Source organism: Canis aureus, chromosome 15, assembly GCF_053574225.1.
Source record: "Canis aureus isolate CA01 chromosome 15, VMU_Caureus_v.1.0, whole genome shotgun sequence".
NCBI lineage: Eukaryota > Metazoa > Chordata > Mammalia > Carnivora > Canidae > Canis > Canis aureus.
Window position 1 is genome coordinate 34,856,011 of NC_135625.1, and position 19,321 is coordinate 34,875,331.

Genomic DNA, 19,321 nt, shown 5'->3' on the forward strand with positions numbered 1-19,321 from the left:
TTGATTTCAGCTTTGGTCATGATCTCAGGATTGTGAGCTTGAGCCGTCCCGAAGGCCTTGTGCTGGGCGTGGAGGCTGCTTAAGATTCTCTCTCCCCTTCCCACACGTGCATGCTCTTGTTCTCTTAAAAAAAAAAAAAAAAAAAAAAAAAAAAGTAAAGGTATTACTGATGGGACAGTAGCTCTGCCACACTGCCTCAACCCTTTTATTTCATAGCTTCAGCAGGCAGGCAGCTGGCTCCTTGGGCAGCTGTTGAGTTTTAGTTTCAATGATGTGAGAGTCAGGGAATGTTTCATTAGGTCAAACCCTGTGACATTGTTGATTTTGTAGGTCATACGTGACTGACTACTGTCAATGTCATATGGCTTAATATTCGGATTTTCTTTAGTAGTTTGGCTTTATGCTTTGTGTGTTATTTTAAGTAATATAGTAGTGACAACTTTGAAAATTCTTACAAGTTTTGGTAATTAAAAGAGGTTGAAAGTAATATATAAAGGATCCCGGGCTAGGAAATCATTGAACCAGTGGCATTTTCCTCCAATAAACAGATCAGATCATATGATATCCATATAAAACAAATTCAGCATGAAGTCAGAGTGTCAACTAGCATTTCCCCTTGGAGAGAAAAGTGGCACATTTTTGCCATGACATAGAATTTGTATTTCTATTTGACCTATTAGAAAACTGTTACCTTGCTTTCTCTTACTCATCGTATTTCTACAGAGATCACAGAGATGTGAGAAGGAAATAATAGTGAGTGGTGAATAATTCTGGCCTTATTTTATGAGATAATATGGAAACAAAATCTTTGCTCAATTTCATGTTTTTAGAGCAACACAAATTTTCTAGTATTTTAATAACTGAATTCTATTGTCAAGTGAAAATGCATCTCATTATGAATGGCCTATATTGCTTTTTAAGTGAGGTTAAATTTAGATAAAGCCAGTTTTTGAAAAGTGTGTGTATTTGTGTTTGTGACTGTATGTCATCTGTTTGTTATATATAACCTTGTAGTTGTAGAGACAAATTGCAATTTTAAAGGTTATGGCAGCTATTTAGCTATTCCGTAGTGAATCTAAAATCAGTCTTTAAAAGGAAATGTCTAAATTCCAATTTGGAACGACTCTTTTTTCCAGAACACATAAATCTTACAAATATAGTGAAATGTTTTGCATACCGAATGTCTTTTATTTAAGGACTCCAGAATTGAAACTTGAAATTCCTACACATTTTGTGATTTTTTTCCAAAAAATATAATTCAACCTCACATAAAAGAGGTGGAATATTAATTATACATAGAAACATTTCTCTATTAATGCCCTAAATTTCTATAACATAAAGTGTATTTTTCAGCTGTGTAGTATGTCATTTATTTAGGAATTTTCATCCTATATAATAGGAAATCACACTTCTATGTGAGCTGATAAGAAATGCCTCCAAAAAATCAAAGAAGAAAAAAGGAGGGAGACAGTCAGCAAATATTTAAAGGAAAACAAATGTTTAAGAGAAGAGAGCTTTCTTCCATGGAGATAAATGTATGTGTGACTACTTAATGTTTAGAAATATGTGTATTGTGAATCGAGTGTTTTTTCTATTAAGTTTCTCAGGACTTAGGAGGGTTTCTGGTTGTCCTTGAACTTGTCTCTTCTCCCTCTTTTGCATCTTATTCCCCTTACACTTTGCCCTGTTGGAGGAAAATTAGCAGAGCAGGAGAGGATTGGTAACTGGATCGAGTATTAGTTGATGTAAGGTAGGCTCCAGGATGTGGGAAAGTCATTTTGGACACAGCACGCTATGGTTTTGTGCCTACAGGGTGAATATTTGTATTATGTTTAACATGGTTTAGTAGATGGAAATGGTTGTTTTTGCTAACCAACAAAACAGGGTTGAGCTGAGGGTTGAGCTCAGGGTTGAGCTGAGCCTAAAACATGTTATCTATGGAGCCATCACTTAAGTGAAACCCAAGTGAACATTATAAGTCATCATTTTGATGATTCTGGAATCTTCTTTCCAAACCCACTGGAGTGAAGGGCATACAGAGCAGGGATGACATTTTAAATATGCACCTGTGTATTCCACATGGAATGGGATGAAACAAAATCCTGCTAAAAAGGATGAGCCTGGGCCCAAGCCTTCGTGGGGGTGGCGCCACCCCTGCGCCTTTGAATCCAGCCTTCCCGAAGCCAGACAATATCCTGACTTTGGGCAGAACTCTAGCACTGAGCAGCATTTTGCATGCTCCCAAAATTATCTGGCCACTCACCTCAACAATAAGAATCTGTTTTGTGAGTGTGGCCACTAAAAAGAAAAATTGGCTCTGTCGTTTCCTGACTAGCAGACCAAATGAGAATTCCTATATTCGAATATAGTGTTGTTCAGAACATAGCAGCATGAAGATTTCACTGTGAGCAACAGCAAGCAGAGGGTGTTTCTGGGACACCTACCTGGACATTGGCCTGGCTTTAGTGACTGCTGCGTTCCTCCTGTGGTTGAGAGACGCTGGCTCAGTTTGATCAGAGCCTGATTGAAAGGAATGCTCTGGTTCTGTGCTCCGATTGCATAGATTGCAAGCTCTCCCCCTTGTGTGACCCTGACGGTGACTAAATCTATTAAGCCTCACTTTCCCTGTGTACAGTGTGGAAAGCTGTATGTAATTCATGTGATTGTTCTGAGGAGTAGTGTTTGGGATTGTGCTCTGGGTACAGAGTAAGGACTGAGTGATGTGTTTCATTGAGTTTGAATATTAATGACATCTAAGTATTTTTTCCACGTTTGTTCATCTAATGGTATCTTCTTGTTGTGTGTGTCTGTATCAATGTTGTCTGAATTTTAAGTCCTCTGAAGACTTTATAAATACATGCTGTGCATCTTTTCATGGGGTCTTATACACAGAGGCTCTTGTACATAATTATCATGTTGTTGATAGTACATATCAAATATTTATTTGGCATAGATTCTATAGCTTTGGACTATTGGTGAGAGTTGGATGCCAAATATGAACACATTCATAAAAAGATGAGCGGATATTCTTAACCTGAGGTTTAACTTGAACTTTGGCCTATACATAAGCTCATTTTTGGAGAAGAGAGCAACACGAAATAGCAGTAATATTTTTTTTATAATATATATTTTTTAAGATTTTATTTATTTAGTCATGAGAAACACACACAGAGAGAGAGAAGAGGCAGAGACACAGGCAGAGGGAGAAACAGGCTCCATGCAGGGATCCCCACGTGGGACTCGATCCTGGGTCTCCAGGATCACGCCCTGGGCTGCAGGCGGCGCTAAACCGCTGAGCCACCCAGGCTGCCCTAGCAGTAATATTTTAATGAATTGGTACAACAGCATGTTATGGGTACTTGTATTTTAAATAATAGACACATACCCTTACTCTTTTAAAAATATGACAATTAGTTCTTTAGATGTAACCTTCCCGTTCTTTGTCTTGATGGTCAAGGGTAACTTGTATTGCAGATGGTGCCTAATAGAGTACTTTGCATATGAATTTTTATAGGATAAATGAGTGAGGATCATTTTTCTATATATGTTTATTAACCATTGTGTTTCCTGAGGTAAAGGATAGAAAATTGTAGTGACTGATTGATAAATTGACTTAATTGGAGCACACTGTGTTGTACGGGTGTACTAAGTTCATTGTCTCACAAAATGTTTCATTTGTATATTAAGTTGACATTGTTTGTATATAGATCAAACATGCTTTTATGCTCTTCTGATATTTTCTCTCTTCTCTGCCAACAGTGACAATATTTGTATTAAGCACAATATTTCACTGTTTATAATATCTATATTCTCCACTTTAAGTTATTTTTAAATAAAAAACAGGGAGGCTGCTGTGAAACCCATATATTGGTAAATTTTTATAAACAATTATAATAGTAATAATGAAAATAATCCTCATCTGTGTCTGAGAAAAATATTGAAGGCTGATATATTGTCCCAGAAGGATTAGTTCAAAAACAGGAAATAGATTGTGATTATAATTTGTTTTAGTGAGGTCACCTTGCTATATCCTTAGAATCTTCCCTGGGGGGTGGTGGGAGGGAACTGCTCATGCATTATCCATTTTGGGAAAGAGTTATATATACAGGAATTATGGAAATGAGCTATTGGGTTTGTCAGGAGAAAACCAATTATTTGAATACTGAGTTGAATGGAAATTGAAATACATAATTTTCCATATTGAATAGAAATGGGAGACGTCTGTCTTAAGGGTTGTGTTTCGTATTTGTTATTTTTTACATGTCGACTATATTGTGTGTTCTCAGGTGCCCTTAACCTGACAGGAGGGGAAAATGTCAATAGAAATAGTTATTTTCTATTTTTGATATTTGGAAAGCAAAGTAGAATTTTAAATATTGTGTACATTACTCATGCCCCACCGAAAAGGACTGGGGTCCACTTCAAGAAGGCAGTTAAGATAGGGGCACCTGGTGGTTCAGTGGTTGAGCATCTGCCTTCGGCTCAGGTCCCTATCCTGGGGTTCTGGGATCAAGTCCTGCATCAGGCTCCCCTGCAGGGAGCCTGCTTTTCCCTCTGCCTGTGTCTCTGCCTCTCTCTCTCTCTCTGAGTCTCTCATGAATAAATAAAAAGAAACTCTTAAAAAAAAAAAGAAAAAAGCTTTGGTGAAAGCTTTTCACATCCGATTTGGTGACCTCGGTCACTCTCTGTAAGTAAAGACATGCTTCAGTGCTTCCCTCTGCCCTCTGCAGAAATTTAGGTTTCCTTCATTCTGCCTCTTAAAATTGTGATGAGAAGGCAGGAGGCAGCCCTCTTGCTGTTTTGTCCCTAGGGCACCAGTATGAGAATAAAAGCTCCCAGTAGCCGGGGCAGGGGGTAGCTGTGGCCTTATGGGGACATGCATCTAGACAAACCTTTTGGGAGAACTTCAAGGCGCCTGTGCCTTCTGACATCATAGGATCCCATGACAGAGGCCACCGCAGAAGATCTGAATGCCCTTTTTGTCATTTTAGATATGTGATTTTACAAAGTTACTGCTGACCTTAACATAGATGCCCTTCTGGGATTTGTTTCTGTGAAACTTATCAGCAGCTGGATGGCACAGCTCCTGAATAATGCTGTTGCTCCTGAGCAAGATAAGTTACAACTGCATCAAGAGAACAATTTATTCATCCCTGGTGGTGTTAAAATTCTCACATCAAGTCGCAGAGAGAAATCACTCTTTGGAAGATTCCCAGTGTTTTGCTCATAGTAGTGTGTCAACTCCCTGTAAAATATAAAAAAATATTTCCTGTTCAGAATTTACAAGAATCTAGTTTTTGGTTATGAATACAGCAGTTCTTTGTTGAGAACTCCCTGGGCAAATTAAGTGAATGAATAATAGACATCCTTAGAGTTGTCATGTTTCATGGTATGATTGTAACCAAAATCTTTAAGTAGTGATGGTGGTTTCATGGAAGAAAGTCACTCTATTTCTGGTCACCCAAAGAAAAAAGAAATGGGAAATATACATATGGATATACATACCCAGGATTCTCAGTACTAAATTTGCACATTGCCTAAATATGTGGTTCTGTGCTTTCTATGGGTATAGATATTCCTTTTAATTACTTTCAAGACGTATGAAATAATTATGCTTAAAATTTACTAGAACCATGTTTTAAATGGTTAGATAGGTTTACTTTTTATAAGATTGCTTTTGTGATTATTAGTCCTATATCTCAGGATTTAGTATAAATGCAGAGCCATTAAACTGTAAAGGCATCAAATATGTGTAAATAGATAACTTTCTATATTTTATCACCTTATTTTCTATAATATAGTAAATATGCTTTGAATATTTTATTTCCCTGAATATTTTATTATCTCTGAATATTTTATTTATGTTTGCTTGCAGGACAGAGGTCAAAAATCTCAATTCTATTTTGAGCATTTTATTTTGTTATTTATATATTTTAATTTTTAGAAAATGAAGCACTGTTTTCATCCAGAAGATTTTTAATTGAGTGGTCATAGATGCACATTTCAGTATTTCACATCTTTAGACCATAAGCTCCATAAGATCATGTCTATGCTGTGCATTATCATATCACCAGGGACTAGCACAGTGCTGCAAGAATAGTCATTGCTGTTAAGAATTTATACAATGATTGAATGAATGAGGCAGTATTGCTAATTTGCTTAGAACAATGAGTTGTGGGAGTTTATGGGTAGCAGTTCAGTTATTATGTTACCATCAGTCAAGGAGAAGGTATGAGCACAAGTCAACAGTATCAGTTATTCATGAATTTGTTCCTAAATTGAGCATTCATTATTTTTTTTTGGAAATTCGCACAATTTATTATAAAGCTCTTAGTAAGTAATAATCAGTGCTTAAATTATTCAGACTAGTAAATAGAAATTAGAGGCTTGTTCAGTCTACAATTCTTGCTAACCTAAAATGTTTTTGTATCATTTAAGTACATACAGGCAGTGAAGAAATTAAGTAAACTGATGCAGTTTCGAGGGTTAATATTTGCAAAGACTCAGACTGTTGCCTGAAACATAATGCTTGTGCTATGTTAAGAGTTTGCTATGTAAATAAATAACCATTGCTCCTGGTAAACAATGAAAATAATCTTCAACAGTATTAGTACTGCCTAGACAGTCAAATCCTAAATATGACTTAATTAGTCCTAGGAAAAATCATACAATATTAAAATGGAAAAGGTTATTTTAGAGGTCATCTGCTTGACTCACATCTTTTTAGATGAGGAAAACCACAAGGTCCAACAGGAGACTCAGTCCTGGCATCAGAACGCAGGCATCCAGACTTCAGGGTAGGGATTTTAATTACTATGATGCCATACTTTTAAATCTAAAATCTATGTGAAGTCAATCTCACTTTTATAGTGCTTGGGGTGTGATGATGCTTCTGGAGAAGACAGGCATATTTCTGTGCCATCAGGTGGCAGCTTGGGGTATATCACTGGTATGATTTTAATTATTTTGAGGGTTACAGTAAATGTAAATCAGCCAGACCTTTATATCTGTTCCTTGTTACGGTAACTTGTACCCAAGTGGGTTCAATAAATATTGACTGACAAGATGACCAGTAAAGTAAGTAGTCCTAATGTCATAATATGGAAGAGGAGGGTGATGGGTATTTGTGTGTGTGTGTGGGGGGGTGGGGGGGACGGTATGGGTGTGAGCTGTCTCAGTGCTCTGAAACTTTGCTAGCATTGATGCCTTAATGCAAGAGGTCCTAACAACAAGAAGGATCTCTGTGAGCCCTCTGGATGCTCTTTGTAGAAGTGATCTAGGTGCAAAAAAAGAATTGTGAACACCTGTGCCTTGACAGCTGCTCAGACCAAGTCACTCACTTGTATCTGTGAGCCGCTGACCACGGATCACAGTGACATTTTATCACTAACAACCTGAATTATCTTTGACCCAGAGACCTAGGGGTTAAAGGTCTCTTAATCCATTATTAAATTTCCAGAGTGGCAATTCAACTTCCATTAGAAGGATTATTTATATTTATTTATTTAACTGTTTTTGGAGGGAAGGGGGGGCAGTGAGAGAAGTACTTGCTACTATTTCCCTCTTACAGGATTATTATTTAGTCCCGACCTTTATTTGTAGGATTTGGGTAGCATCCTAAAAGAAAGGAAGGTCTCAAAGACTTATTAACACATAATGTTTTTTCATCCTGTCTCACATGGAGTGTTCTAAACTGGGAACTGTGGTCAAAGCAGAGCTTCCCAGAAAAAATGACACTCTGCAGGTTGCAGCAGGGAGGAGCTTTGCCTTGAGGAAACGCAGAGCCTTTGAGGGTGGTAGAAACTCATAGTTTGCTGATTCATATTCTCACATTAACGTGAGACTTAAATAGTGGCGAGAAAGGGACTGCAGAGTTCATCTGGAACCTCTCCAAGTTGCTGGGAGAACAGACCTCTCCTGATTCCCAGCCAGCGGCGGATTGAAAGGCTCTCCTGGGCTGTAACGAGGAAGTACTCCTGGGCCAGAGCTCTCTGAAAGCCTGGCTTCAGTGTGTGTGTGTGTGTGTGTGTGTGTGTGTGTGCCTGTAACACTGGGTAATAAGCATTCACCTCCTGGGAGAAAGAGGACACAGCAGGAGCCATGGTGGAGGAGCACTGATGAGCTGATGGGGAAAGGGGACAGTTCAGGCAGGCAGTCAAGAGAAAGGAGCGCTAAATTCACATGGTTTGGGCCATCGTTTAAAATGGCTGGGCTTTAGGGAGGCCTGGCTGGCTCAGTGGTTGAACCTCTGCCTCCAGCTCAGGTCATGGGTCTGGGGTCCTGGGATCGAGTCCCGCATCCCTCTGCCTATGTCTCTGCCTCTCTCTGTGTGTCTCTCATGAATAAATAAATAAAATCTTAAAAAAAAGTACTTAAAAATAATAATAAAATGGCTGGGCTTTATATCCTTGACTAATTATTAAGGAGGTGGATTTAGATGAAGTGTAAAAAATTTAGATGTAAACAAAAACCATGATTCCAAGTCAGTTGATAAAGTCAGTTGCCTCTTACAAGACTGTCCTACAAAATTCTGTGTAATCCTTTCTTGGTACATTTTTACTTAGAGGTTGTAGTAGTGAATATTTTTTCAGAAATCCGAAGGTGTTTGAAAAAATCATGTTGTTGTAAGGCCTAGACAAGTAACAAATTGGTTTTATGTAGCAAACAGTTTACCTTATATAGAATTTTTGATGGGTGAGCTAGTAATGTGGTTAATTTATCTGGCAAACACCAAGATTTGTTTAGGTATGTGATCATTGAGGGAAAATATAGAACATGATAAATATATGTATAAATAAATTGCTAGTACAGAAGCTATGAATATAATTCATAGAAGAATATGAATTCTTATAGAAACTACTGGCTGTGAATGTGATATTTCAGAAATTCATAATGCAGTGGTTCCTTAAAAGATGTAATACAGAGTTATGGTATTTAGCATGCACACAAAAAAAAGCAAACTAGACATAGCCTTTTTTTTTTTTAATTAATTTACTTATTTGGGAGAGCATGTGCCTGTGTGGGAATGTGGGGAGGGGCAGAAGGAAAGGATCTCCAGCAGACTCCCTGCTGAGCCTGGAGCCCTACTGGGCTCAGTCTCTCTGAGCCCAAATCAAGAGTCAGATGCTCAACTGACTCAGCCATCCGGGACCCCTAAACTAGACACAGTTTTTGAGAAATTCTTGGCATCTTTGCTTTAAAAAAGTCATAAAACTTTATAATTTTTTTCCAGTGGCTTATGTTTTTTTTTTTTTTTCAAATTTAGTTTGGGTTTTCCTCCACTGTAAACTTTCCATATAAGATATTTCCTTTTATTTTCTACAGGTTCTGTGTATTTTCTAGAGATGCGATTTTGCACTAACATTCTCAAGAAGTGTCTTTTTAAAAAAAATATTTTATTTATTTATTCATGAGAGACACAGAGAGAGGCAGAGACATAGGCAGAGGGAGAAGCAGACTCCCTGCAGAGAGCCCGATGTGGGACTCGATTCCAGGACCTCAGGATCACATCCTGAGCCGAAGGCAGACACTCAACCGCTGAGCCACCCAGGTGCCCTTCAAAAAATGTCTTTTAACCCTATTGATCATCTTAACGGAAAGATTGTAGTACTAAGTTAATTTATCAGACCATGTTTTTTTCTGTGTGGTCTGAATTTTCATCAAGCTATTAATTGAAAGGATACCTCTTCAATTTTCTATTCCTAAGATTCCCAAGTGTATCTATTCTCCTCTTGATAAAACAAGTGTTTGCTAGAAAAGCCGCAGATTGCTTTTGAAGTGAAGTGGATTAAGCTGTCGTGACTGTTACTGTGAACCTATATGGTAAGTCATTTTAATTGCCTTTTTAACATCAGAGTCACTGAGGCCCAAGCACAGAAACATGAAATACTTTCTGCCATTTCACAATCGTCAGTAAAGTTTTATTGATAAGATATAAAGTACGGGGCAGCCCAGGTGGCTCAGCAGTTTAGCACTGCCTTCGGGCCAGGACATGATCCTGGAGACCTGGGATTGAGTCCCACGTCAGGCTCCCTGCAGGGAACCTGCTTCTCCCTCTGCCTGTGTCTCTGCCTCTCTCTCTCTCTGTGTCTCTCATGAGTAAATAAAATATTTTTAAAAAAGCACAAATTTTAAAAATCTGAGAATTACACGAAAGACCTTTATTTCTCAAAAACTTAACACAAAAGAAGAAATTAGTGTGCCAGCAGGCACCAGGGGCTTCATCAGTGGCCTCAAGATATATTTAAGTGTATCAGCTAGAGGTTCATTTATTACCAGGAAAGAATCAATTCCACTTATTCTTCTCTTTTTATGTGGCACAGCTCCAGGAAGGTATTTTAATTGATTGGTGGGAAGTTTTTAACACAGAAGAAACGTATAAGCCAAGCACCCATTATTTCTAGTACAGTGGCTTTACCACATTATTGGATAATAAAGCTAAAAGCTGCCAAATGTTTCAGAATTATTTTCAGAAATTTACATCCTCTGTTTTCCCATTACCTTGAGAAAGAGTTCAGAGAAAGGGCTTAGTCAGCATGCAATTATAGTATTAGATAAAATATACAGTTTGCTCTGAAACCAAGATGCAGCTAGTTGTCTGTGCTTTAATCAATTGAGAACCGCCGAGAAGTTAGTTGTCAGTCTAAGTGCCACTCCTTTGAAGATAATCTGCTTTCTTCTCTGGATGCTTTTAAGTTTCTCTCTCTCTCTCTCTCTCTCTCTCTCTCTCTCTCTCGTCTTTTTTCCATTTTCACTCTGATGTACTTAGGTATAGATTCCTTTTTATCCTGCTCAGGATTCATCGGGCTTCCTGAACCCATACACTTGGCTTTATTCTGGGTCATTCTCACCCATATCATTTCAAAGATGTCCTCTACCCATTTCCTTCCTTCCTGGAACTTTTATATTTAAAAGTGTGTTGGAACTTCTCCCTCTCGTGACCCAGTACTGTTTTCCTCTCTCAGAGTCCCAACCTTCGTCTCCCTCTGTTGTCCTGTGTCTTCTCATCTGCCTTCCATATCATCTGCTGTTCCTTCTGCTGTGGACAGTCCACGAAGCTTTTCATTTTAATTCTTGTCTTGTTCTCTTTCTAGCTGTTTGATTTGGTCCCTTTTCAAATCTCTCCTGTTGCTTTTTGTATTTTCCTGGTCCCTAAAGATAATTTCAAGTTTGTTATGCATTTCTTCTAGCAGAGTAAGCATCCTTGTTTCATGATTTGTGTGTGAGGAGTCCAGGACATGCTGGTTTTCACTTAGTGCCTTGCTCCTTTCTGTGTTTGGTTGTTTCTAACTCTGGGCTGTTCTTGCTCAGGAATAGTGATCTGTGGCTTTTCTCAAGTCATAAGATGAAAGGGCATGCATGCCTGCTAAGAAGGTTTTGTGTTTGTTCCTGCTGGATGCCAGGGACCCTACCAGGTTCATGGCCTGAGTTCTAAGACCTGTCACTCTGCTTACCTGGGCTTCAAGAATCTGTCTTTATTTTTTATTTTTTGAGTATAAAAAGAAAAGTTTTTATTTATATTAGCTATAGCCAGAGATTTAAAAAAAAAAAAGATTCCTTGCCTCTCTGACACATTTTGAAACATTTTCTTTTCTTTTTTAAAAAATTTTTATTTAAATTCAATTTGCCAACATACAATGTAACACCCAGTGCTCATCCCATCAAGCGCCCTCCTTAATGCCCATTACCCAGTCACCCCATCCCCCCACCCTCCTCACCTTCTGCAATCCTTTGTTTTTCCCAGAGTTAGGAGTCTCTCATGGTTTGTCTTCCTCTCTAATTTTTCCCCAGTTTCCCTCCTTTCCCTTATTGTCCCTTTCACTCTTTCTTATAGTGCACATATGGATAAAACCATTCTGATTGTCTTTCTCCAAGAATCTGTCTTTAGATTCAGCTTTCCCTTTCAGCTTTACTCAGGGTCAAGACAATGTCCCTTAGTTCCCTGTGGTGGGAGGGTGGTAGGTTTTGTTTTGGTTACCAGTAGGTATAGATTTTGAGGGGGTTTCTACCAGGATAGCCCCTTGGAGTCCCAGCTTAGTGTAAAGAGGGTCTACTGTAAGATTCTCCACTTTGGGCAGGCCCTGGAGCCTTGACTGTGGTTCACTTCCTCAGGATGGACAAATGTTCTTCAAGAAAATGGGGTTGGGGATGTCTGAGTGGCTCAGCAGTTGAGCATCTGCCTTTGGCCCAGGGCGTGATCCTGGGATCTGGGATCAAGTCCCACATTAGGCTCCTTGCAGGGAGCCTGCTTCTGTCTCTGCCTCTCTCTCTCTCTCTCATGACTAAACAAATAAAATCTTAAAAAAAAAAAAAAAAAAAAAAAAAGAAAGAAAAGAAAAGAAAATGGGGTTGTATTGTCCAGGCATTTTGCTTATAATTCTGGGTTCAAGGTTTCCTCGAAATTTGTCCTGAAAGTTCCCTATTTTGTTAAGGTGTCTGAAGATGTTTATTACAATTAACTCATGATTTTTAGTTGTTTGCCATAGGGGGTTATTTTGAAAAATTTACCCTCCATCCCCTGCAAGGGAGTGGGAGGAGAAGTCATTAATTAATGGGAAACTAAAAATTTTAGGGCAATAAGAGATGTGTTGACCTGAAGAGTACTCAAGTTAGGGATTTTCAGAAGGCAACATTTTGAGGATGAATTGACTGGTTTTGTTTACCTTTAGGATCTAAGCAAGCTTACATCTGGTTAATTTTGAGTTAAGGAAGTCTCTAAAGAAATGCCTCGAGTGGAGGTAGGAATGGACTTTATGAACCAAAAGGTTGTGAGGTCACTCCTAAAAATTTCAACGAAATAAGGGATAGTGTGGCTCAGCATATAATCAGACAAGGCATAAATCTTACTGAATGTAATTGCTGTGGTTACCAGTTTACAAGAGAAGGGGAAAGACTTTGCCAATGCAAAGAATTAGATTTTTAAAAAAACTTTCTGATGTGTCTTTGGTGTTTAAGAGAACAATGAAAGATAGGTGACTTGACTAAGGTCCCAGAGTACAGGGCAGCCTGGTAGGCCATCACCTGGCACCACCGGGTGTCTCCATAGGTGGGCCTGCAGCTTCCCTTTCTGCCTTACCTGGGACTTAACACCTTCACGTGCCCCTTACTTTTCTCCCCACGATGGTGTCCTGTTGCTGCAACACTCTGAAGTCGCTGATTTTCACCCCGGAAGCAGCTGCTGCAGGCCATCCACCCGGGAAAGCGCCCTGGAAAGTACCTGAAGCATGTGTATTTCAGACGGGTAGTTAGCAGAAGTAAACACAGGCATCTTGGCTCTTGAGTGGCAACTGCTCCAATTGGCAACGTGTGCTGTGGCTGCTGCCCGTTCAAGTTCTAGCAGAAAGTAGATGTGACGTTTATGAAGGGCGAGTGGGAGAGAGAACAGCTGCAGGACATGCGGAAGTGACTGGATTCTGGTAATCCTCTGTGGCAGGTCAAGGGTGACGTTGAGCCTGAGAGCTTTGGCCTATACCCTGGGCTAGCGAAGTAGTGTGAAAATCAGCTCCAGGTGTTTCCGTTATTCCTAATGCCGAAGTCTTATTAAAGCCTACAGTAACGTGTGTTAGGATATGAAGGGTAAGGGATTGGTCACTAACTGCTTGAGAATCACCTATTTGTAACAGGCTGTTCTCTCTTGACAGTTGCTCCTGCATGGTTAACGTACACTTCTACATTTCCAGGGCTGCTTTCAATAGTTGAAGTTTCCTCCAAGTGAGCTGTTAACACTTTTGTCTTCAAGAGAGTGCTAACTCCCATGAATCTCTTTGAGCTTTTCAGGCTTCACGCTGCAGAATTTGAACTTTGCATTGGCATATCTTTATGTTCCTAGGTTAAACTTGAGATGAGGAAGCTTGGAGTCATTATGCTTATTTAAAAAAAAATCAACTATTACCAAATGATAGGTGATAGAAGTCTGCTTTAGAAATATGTCCAAGTACTAAGTATAGAACTTAGAGCACCGTGGAACACTTCATAAGAGATGCTTCCGATGGTTGGAATGATGGTTTGGAACTTCGTAAGTCAGGGTTGAAAAAAGGTGAAGTGCCATTTAAGACAGGTGTTTCCTTATAACTTTTGCTATTTTTTTTTTAACCCAGTGCTGTAGAATTTTCAAGGGTTATGTTGTAAAATTTCTCCTGCCTGGCAAAGTTGGTTGAAGCTCAATCTAGATATTAACTTCATGTATGTGTGTAGGAGGAAGCAATTCTTAATCCAGATAAGGGCTAAGAACCATTCTTTCCCTTCTTACTAGAAGATAGTTATATCTTTCTCTGACATGTAATTGTTGCATTTGGGGGTGTCTGCAAATGCCCCGTGACTGTGCCATCTCTGTCTCCCCCGTCACTGCCAACCTTCAGTGTCTCCTTACCCCTGCCCAAACACGAAATCAAGGGAGGACATATCTTGTTAAACTTTGTAATCATCTCTGGAGAATGCCCTATTGAGGCAGCTTCCAGTCTTTCGGAGAATTTTTTTCTGGGAATGTATTTCTCTCTGGGCAAAAGCGTGGCTACAAGTTAAAGTGAAGTTGGCAGAGAGTGTATCTTACACAACTGTGCTTATTTAAACCTGTGCCTTATATAATTAGAGCTCAGTCAACATCAAACATAACGATGGATTGCCCAGTTGAATTGACTGCACAGATAAACAGAGAGATGTAAGGAGAAGTGACCTCCAGCTCTTCCTGCAACCCCCACACCCTCAGGTCCTCTCTCTGATACCTCAGAAATGCCTTTCAAGGAAGACTGCTGCTCTTCAGCCTCACTACCTTGGTGCTTGCTTGGCTTATTAAAAATTGGCTCATTTCCTCTAGCATTTCCTTCTGTCCCATTCCCACATCTGGTTGGTTCTCTGCTGCTGGGAGAGTTACTGTTTAAAAGTCAAATTGGACCATGACAGGCCTCTGCTTTAAAAGCATCTTCACATCCCTTTATCTCCAGATTGAAGTTTTAAGGTTGCCCCTGCAGGGCCTCTCAAATCATGATTGGCCCCCAAGCATTATTTGGCACCTGTCCCTCTTTCCTTCCAACCACACGTTTTGTTCTTCAGCCACATGGAGCTCACTGTGCTTCTGACAGTGGTGTGGGCTCATAGTTTGGTGCCTGTGAACATGTGGTTGCCTCTGCCTGGAATATCCTTCTCCTACTCTCTACCTTTCCACTTCTTCTTTTGCCTTAAAATTCAACTGATGTCCCTTCTCTTCAGAACCTCGCTAGGGGGGCATCTGGGCGGCTTAGTGGTTGAGCATCTGCCTTTGGCTCAGGGTGTGATCCTGGAGATCACAGGGTGTGATCCTGGGAGAAGACTCATCATGTTTGATGCCTGTCAGAAAAATTGTTTGAAAACTGTCATTATTGCCAGTGGAGCACTTAACCTTACTTTCCTCATTTACTCTCTTGATAGTATAGTTTTCAGGTTCATTTTTTAATAACTTTTTTCCATAATTCATCAGGAAGACAAACTTGTATCAAATCATTGTCTTATTACAGGAAGTTTGTGCATTGCTTTGTTCAACAAATAATTATTGAGCACTTAATACATTCCTTACATTGTGCCGCATGCTGGACATAAACTATGAGTGGAATAGACATGATTCTTACCCATGCAGTCAGTCATTCATATTCTAATCGGGCTGTGGAGTGCTTTTTAACAAAATGTTTAGTTTTCTACATAACTCCAAGAAGAGGGGATGCCTGGGTGGCTCAGCGGTTTAGCGCCGCCTTCAGCCCAGGGCGTGATCCTGGGGTCCCGGGATCGAGCCCCGCGTCGGGCTCCCTGTGTGGAGTCTGCTTCTCCCTCTGCCTGTGTCTCTGCCTTTCCCTCTCTCTCTCTGTCTCTCATGCATAAATAAAATCTTTAAAAAAAAAAAAACTCCGAGAAGAGTAGGCCTTGGTGTTAAACTTTCTGTGTTATTCACTCCTTGAAATTCATTCAGCTCATCAGAAAAAACTTATAGACAGATTTACAAATAAGTTTTTTTTAATTCTTGTCTAGTAAGCATCTTAAGATGAATACATCTCAACCAGAATATTTTTAAATACAACATCATTGCTCATTATTTGTCAATTAACTTAAGAATTAGTCTGAAAGCCCTGGGTAATCAACCCTTGTTTTGAAAGAAATCTTTCTTTAAGATCACAAACATAACAGAATTATTGATGATTTTGGATCTTTCAGTAATCAATGATAAGGTAGTTATGCTACTTATGTATTGTAAGATATAGGTACTGGACAAGAGTGTGTGTCCAGTACCAGTGTCAATAGACACTGAGTTCGTCATACCCGGAAAGTTAATCTTTGAACCAAATCCCTAAGAAGGACTTTTGTTATTGCTTATAATTTATAAATGAATGTAGGGGCATTGCATATATCGATGTACATGTGATCTGTGCCTGGTTAGGTACTGGGAAAACTTGTGGTGGGTAAGTTAAGTCAAGAGGAAGGTAGGAGGTATGAGTGAACTTGTCATAGCCTTTGTAAATATTTTTATAGATAATAAAATAAAACAATAAAGACAGTGCTCCTAATTAAAGATAAAACAGTCACATCTATTAGTAATTATAATGGATGCTGGGCTCTATTATTAATTTCTAATTAGCATCCCTTACTCACTAGAAGTATTTTAGGACTTTGGTTCCTTTACAGTTTGAGATGCCTATAAATTCATTTTGCTGTATACCAGCCCCGCATTAAGGTCTGGCTTTCTATCCAAGCTTTCGATGCCACCATGATATTATAGCAGGGGTGAAGAGGTGTTGGCTTTCAGGCTGTATGTTCAAGGTTTTGTTTGTGTCTTCTTCCTGCTTGGGTCCTGTCTCATGGTCTCCCCACCTCCTCTGTCCATTCTTCGTGAAGGAGTCTTAGACTCTTAGACTCCTTTGCCTTCACACAAGCCAACAGAGTCACTCAAAAGGGTTGGATAGAAATAAATCCTATAGTAACACAATACAGTAATACAACTCACAGTTATATAATTATATATATGCAGTAGCCATATATGTCTTTTTAAAATCACAAATATACACGTGGCCATAAAAATGGATACTGAGCTGGAATTCAGTCCCTCAACTATTTGATTCCAATTTTTATGCAGTTCATTACTAGTCTTTTCTCTTTGTGTTCATTTTTATCTTCTGTCTTCTCTGTATTTTTTTAAAGATTTTATTTATTTATTCATAAGAGACAGAGAGAGAGGGAGAAGCAGGCTCCCTGTGGGGAGCCCAGTGTGGGACTCGATCACGACCTGAGCCAAAGGCAGATGCTCAACCACTGAGCCACCCAGGTGCCTCTCTTCTCTGTATTCTTATGTTGCCTGAATTTTAAAATTTGTCTTCTGACTTCTTACTCAAAGTATTTCATTCCAGTTGACGTCTATAATTCTTATTTCCCCCTTTCAAAGAAACAATTGCAACACATTTTAGAAATATTTGCAACATGTGTCGCACTTCCTGAGTCCTTCCAAGATGTATTTTCTTCAACTTCTCAATTTTTGGTTTTAAAATCACTTACCTTTTTTCTGCTAATATCCATTAAGAAAACTCAGCACAATTTTGTAAACAATGTAAGTCCTCAGAGAGCCCTTCTAGGAACAAATTGGACAAAATGTCTTCCATATTGAGTAAGAAGGTACAGAATTAATTGTCTCCTAATATTGTTACTGTCCAGCTTTGATTCATTAAGCCAGAAATTCGTTCTGTCTAAAATAATAATGCATTGTCACAGAATCCTGAAATAGTTCCTGCTTAACTATGATGCATTCTTCTTACTTACATTTACATCTTACCTGAGTCATCTTGACTATAGTTAAAAATCACTGACAGGCAATTAGGGGCCTGCCTGCCATCCACCTCCTGCATTTGTGCAAAATTGCCATTTAAAAGGATAGAAGACTTAATAAGTTACTAATCCAGTAATACCAGAATTTTCCTCTGTTGGGTGATGCAGATGTTCAGATTCCAGATAGGTGAGGTATTTCAGGATTATGTGGTTTTTTGTTGTTGTTGTTATTTATTTATTTATTTATTTATTTATTTATTTATTTATTTATTTTATTCTGTTGGCCTCATTTCTTCTTTCTAGTAATCACCCTCACCCAGGGGGTTTCTTCTAGTCAGGGTTTCTGTCAATCAACCCTCCTCTTTTTCTAGGTAGGAAGTCATCATCAAAAAAATATATATGCTAAAAAGTATATAGCAAATCAAATATTAATTCACAAACTCATAACAAATTTGTTTTCTTACTTTGGAGTTGTTTTTCTCACCATCCTTTTCTAATCTATATTCCCCACCCTCATTTTTTTTTTTGCCTGAACTGGGTAATGTCGGCATTCATCATAGGCATTTTGTAGCCTCCTCTGCTTATCTGGGTGGGGAGCTAGCTGCCTTTTCATTCACAGGTAGTATTTTGGACATTCTACTCTGTATACTCAGTTCATTCTTGGACCTCAAACTATAGATTCTACATGAATTATTCCCATTCGACAATCTATCTTTGAAACACCAACCAATTCTAATTGCTAGGAATTAGAAGTGAAATTCTATAGATACTTTATGATGACTTATTGAAGCTCCATATCAGGAGTCTACAAACATTCCTGCAAAGAGTCAACTCTGCAGTTAGTTTGGCAAGAAAGCAGTCATAGACAATTTATCAACAAATGAATATGACTATGTTCCAATAGCACTTTATTTACAAAAACAGATGGCGGGCAGGATTTGGTCTGAGGGCCATATTTGCCTCCCTCTGCTCTATAGTATCCCTTGAAGAGTTATTATCCTTTCAGTGTTTTGCCATAAAATATATGTTCTTGCTATTGCTGCAACAGTTCTTTTTTTTTTTTAATGTTCATGATTTTTTTTATTGGAGTTCAGTTTGCCAACATACAGCATAACACCCAGTGCTCATACCATCAAGTCCCCCCCTCAGTGCCCGTCGCTCAGTCACCCCAACCCTCCGCCCACCTCCCTTTCCACTACCCCTTGTTCATTTCCCAGCATTAGGAGTCTCTCATGTTCCATCACCCTCACTGATATTCCCCACTCATTTTCTCTCATTTCCCCTTTATTCCCTTTCATATTTTTTATATTCCCCAAATGAATGAGACCATATAATGTTTGTCCTTCTCCGATTAACTTACTTCACTCAGCATAATACCTTCCAGTTCCATCCACATCGAAGCAAATGGTGGGTATTTGTGGTTTCTAATGGCTGAGGAATATTCCATTGTATACATAGACCACATCTTCTTTATCCATTCATCTTTCGATGGACACCGAGGCTCCTTCCACAGTTTGGCTATTGTGGACTTTGCTGCTATAAACAT

General features: G+C 39.0%; 1 protein-coding gene across 11 annotated transcripts in view; it reads left to right on the plus strand.

Moving 5' to 3' along the window:
• The window catches only part of NRG1 (neuregulin 1), a 1,069,619-nt gene that overhangs the window by 857,628 nt on the left and 192,670 nt on the right, over positions 1-19,321 (plus strand). The gene's annotated exons all lie outside the window — the stretch shown is intronic.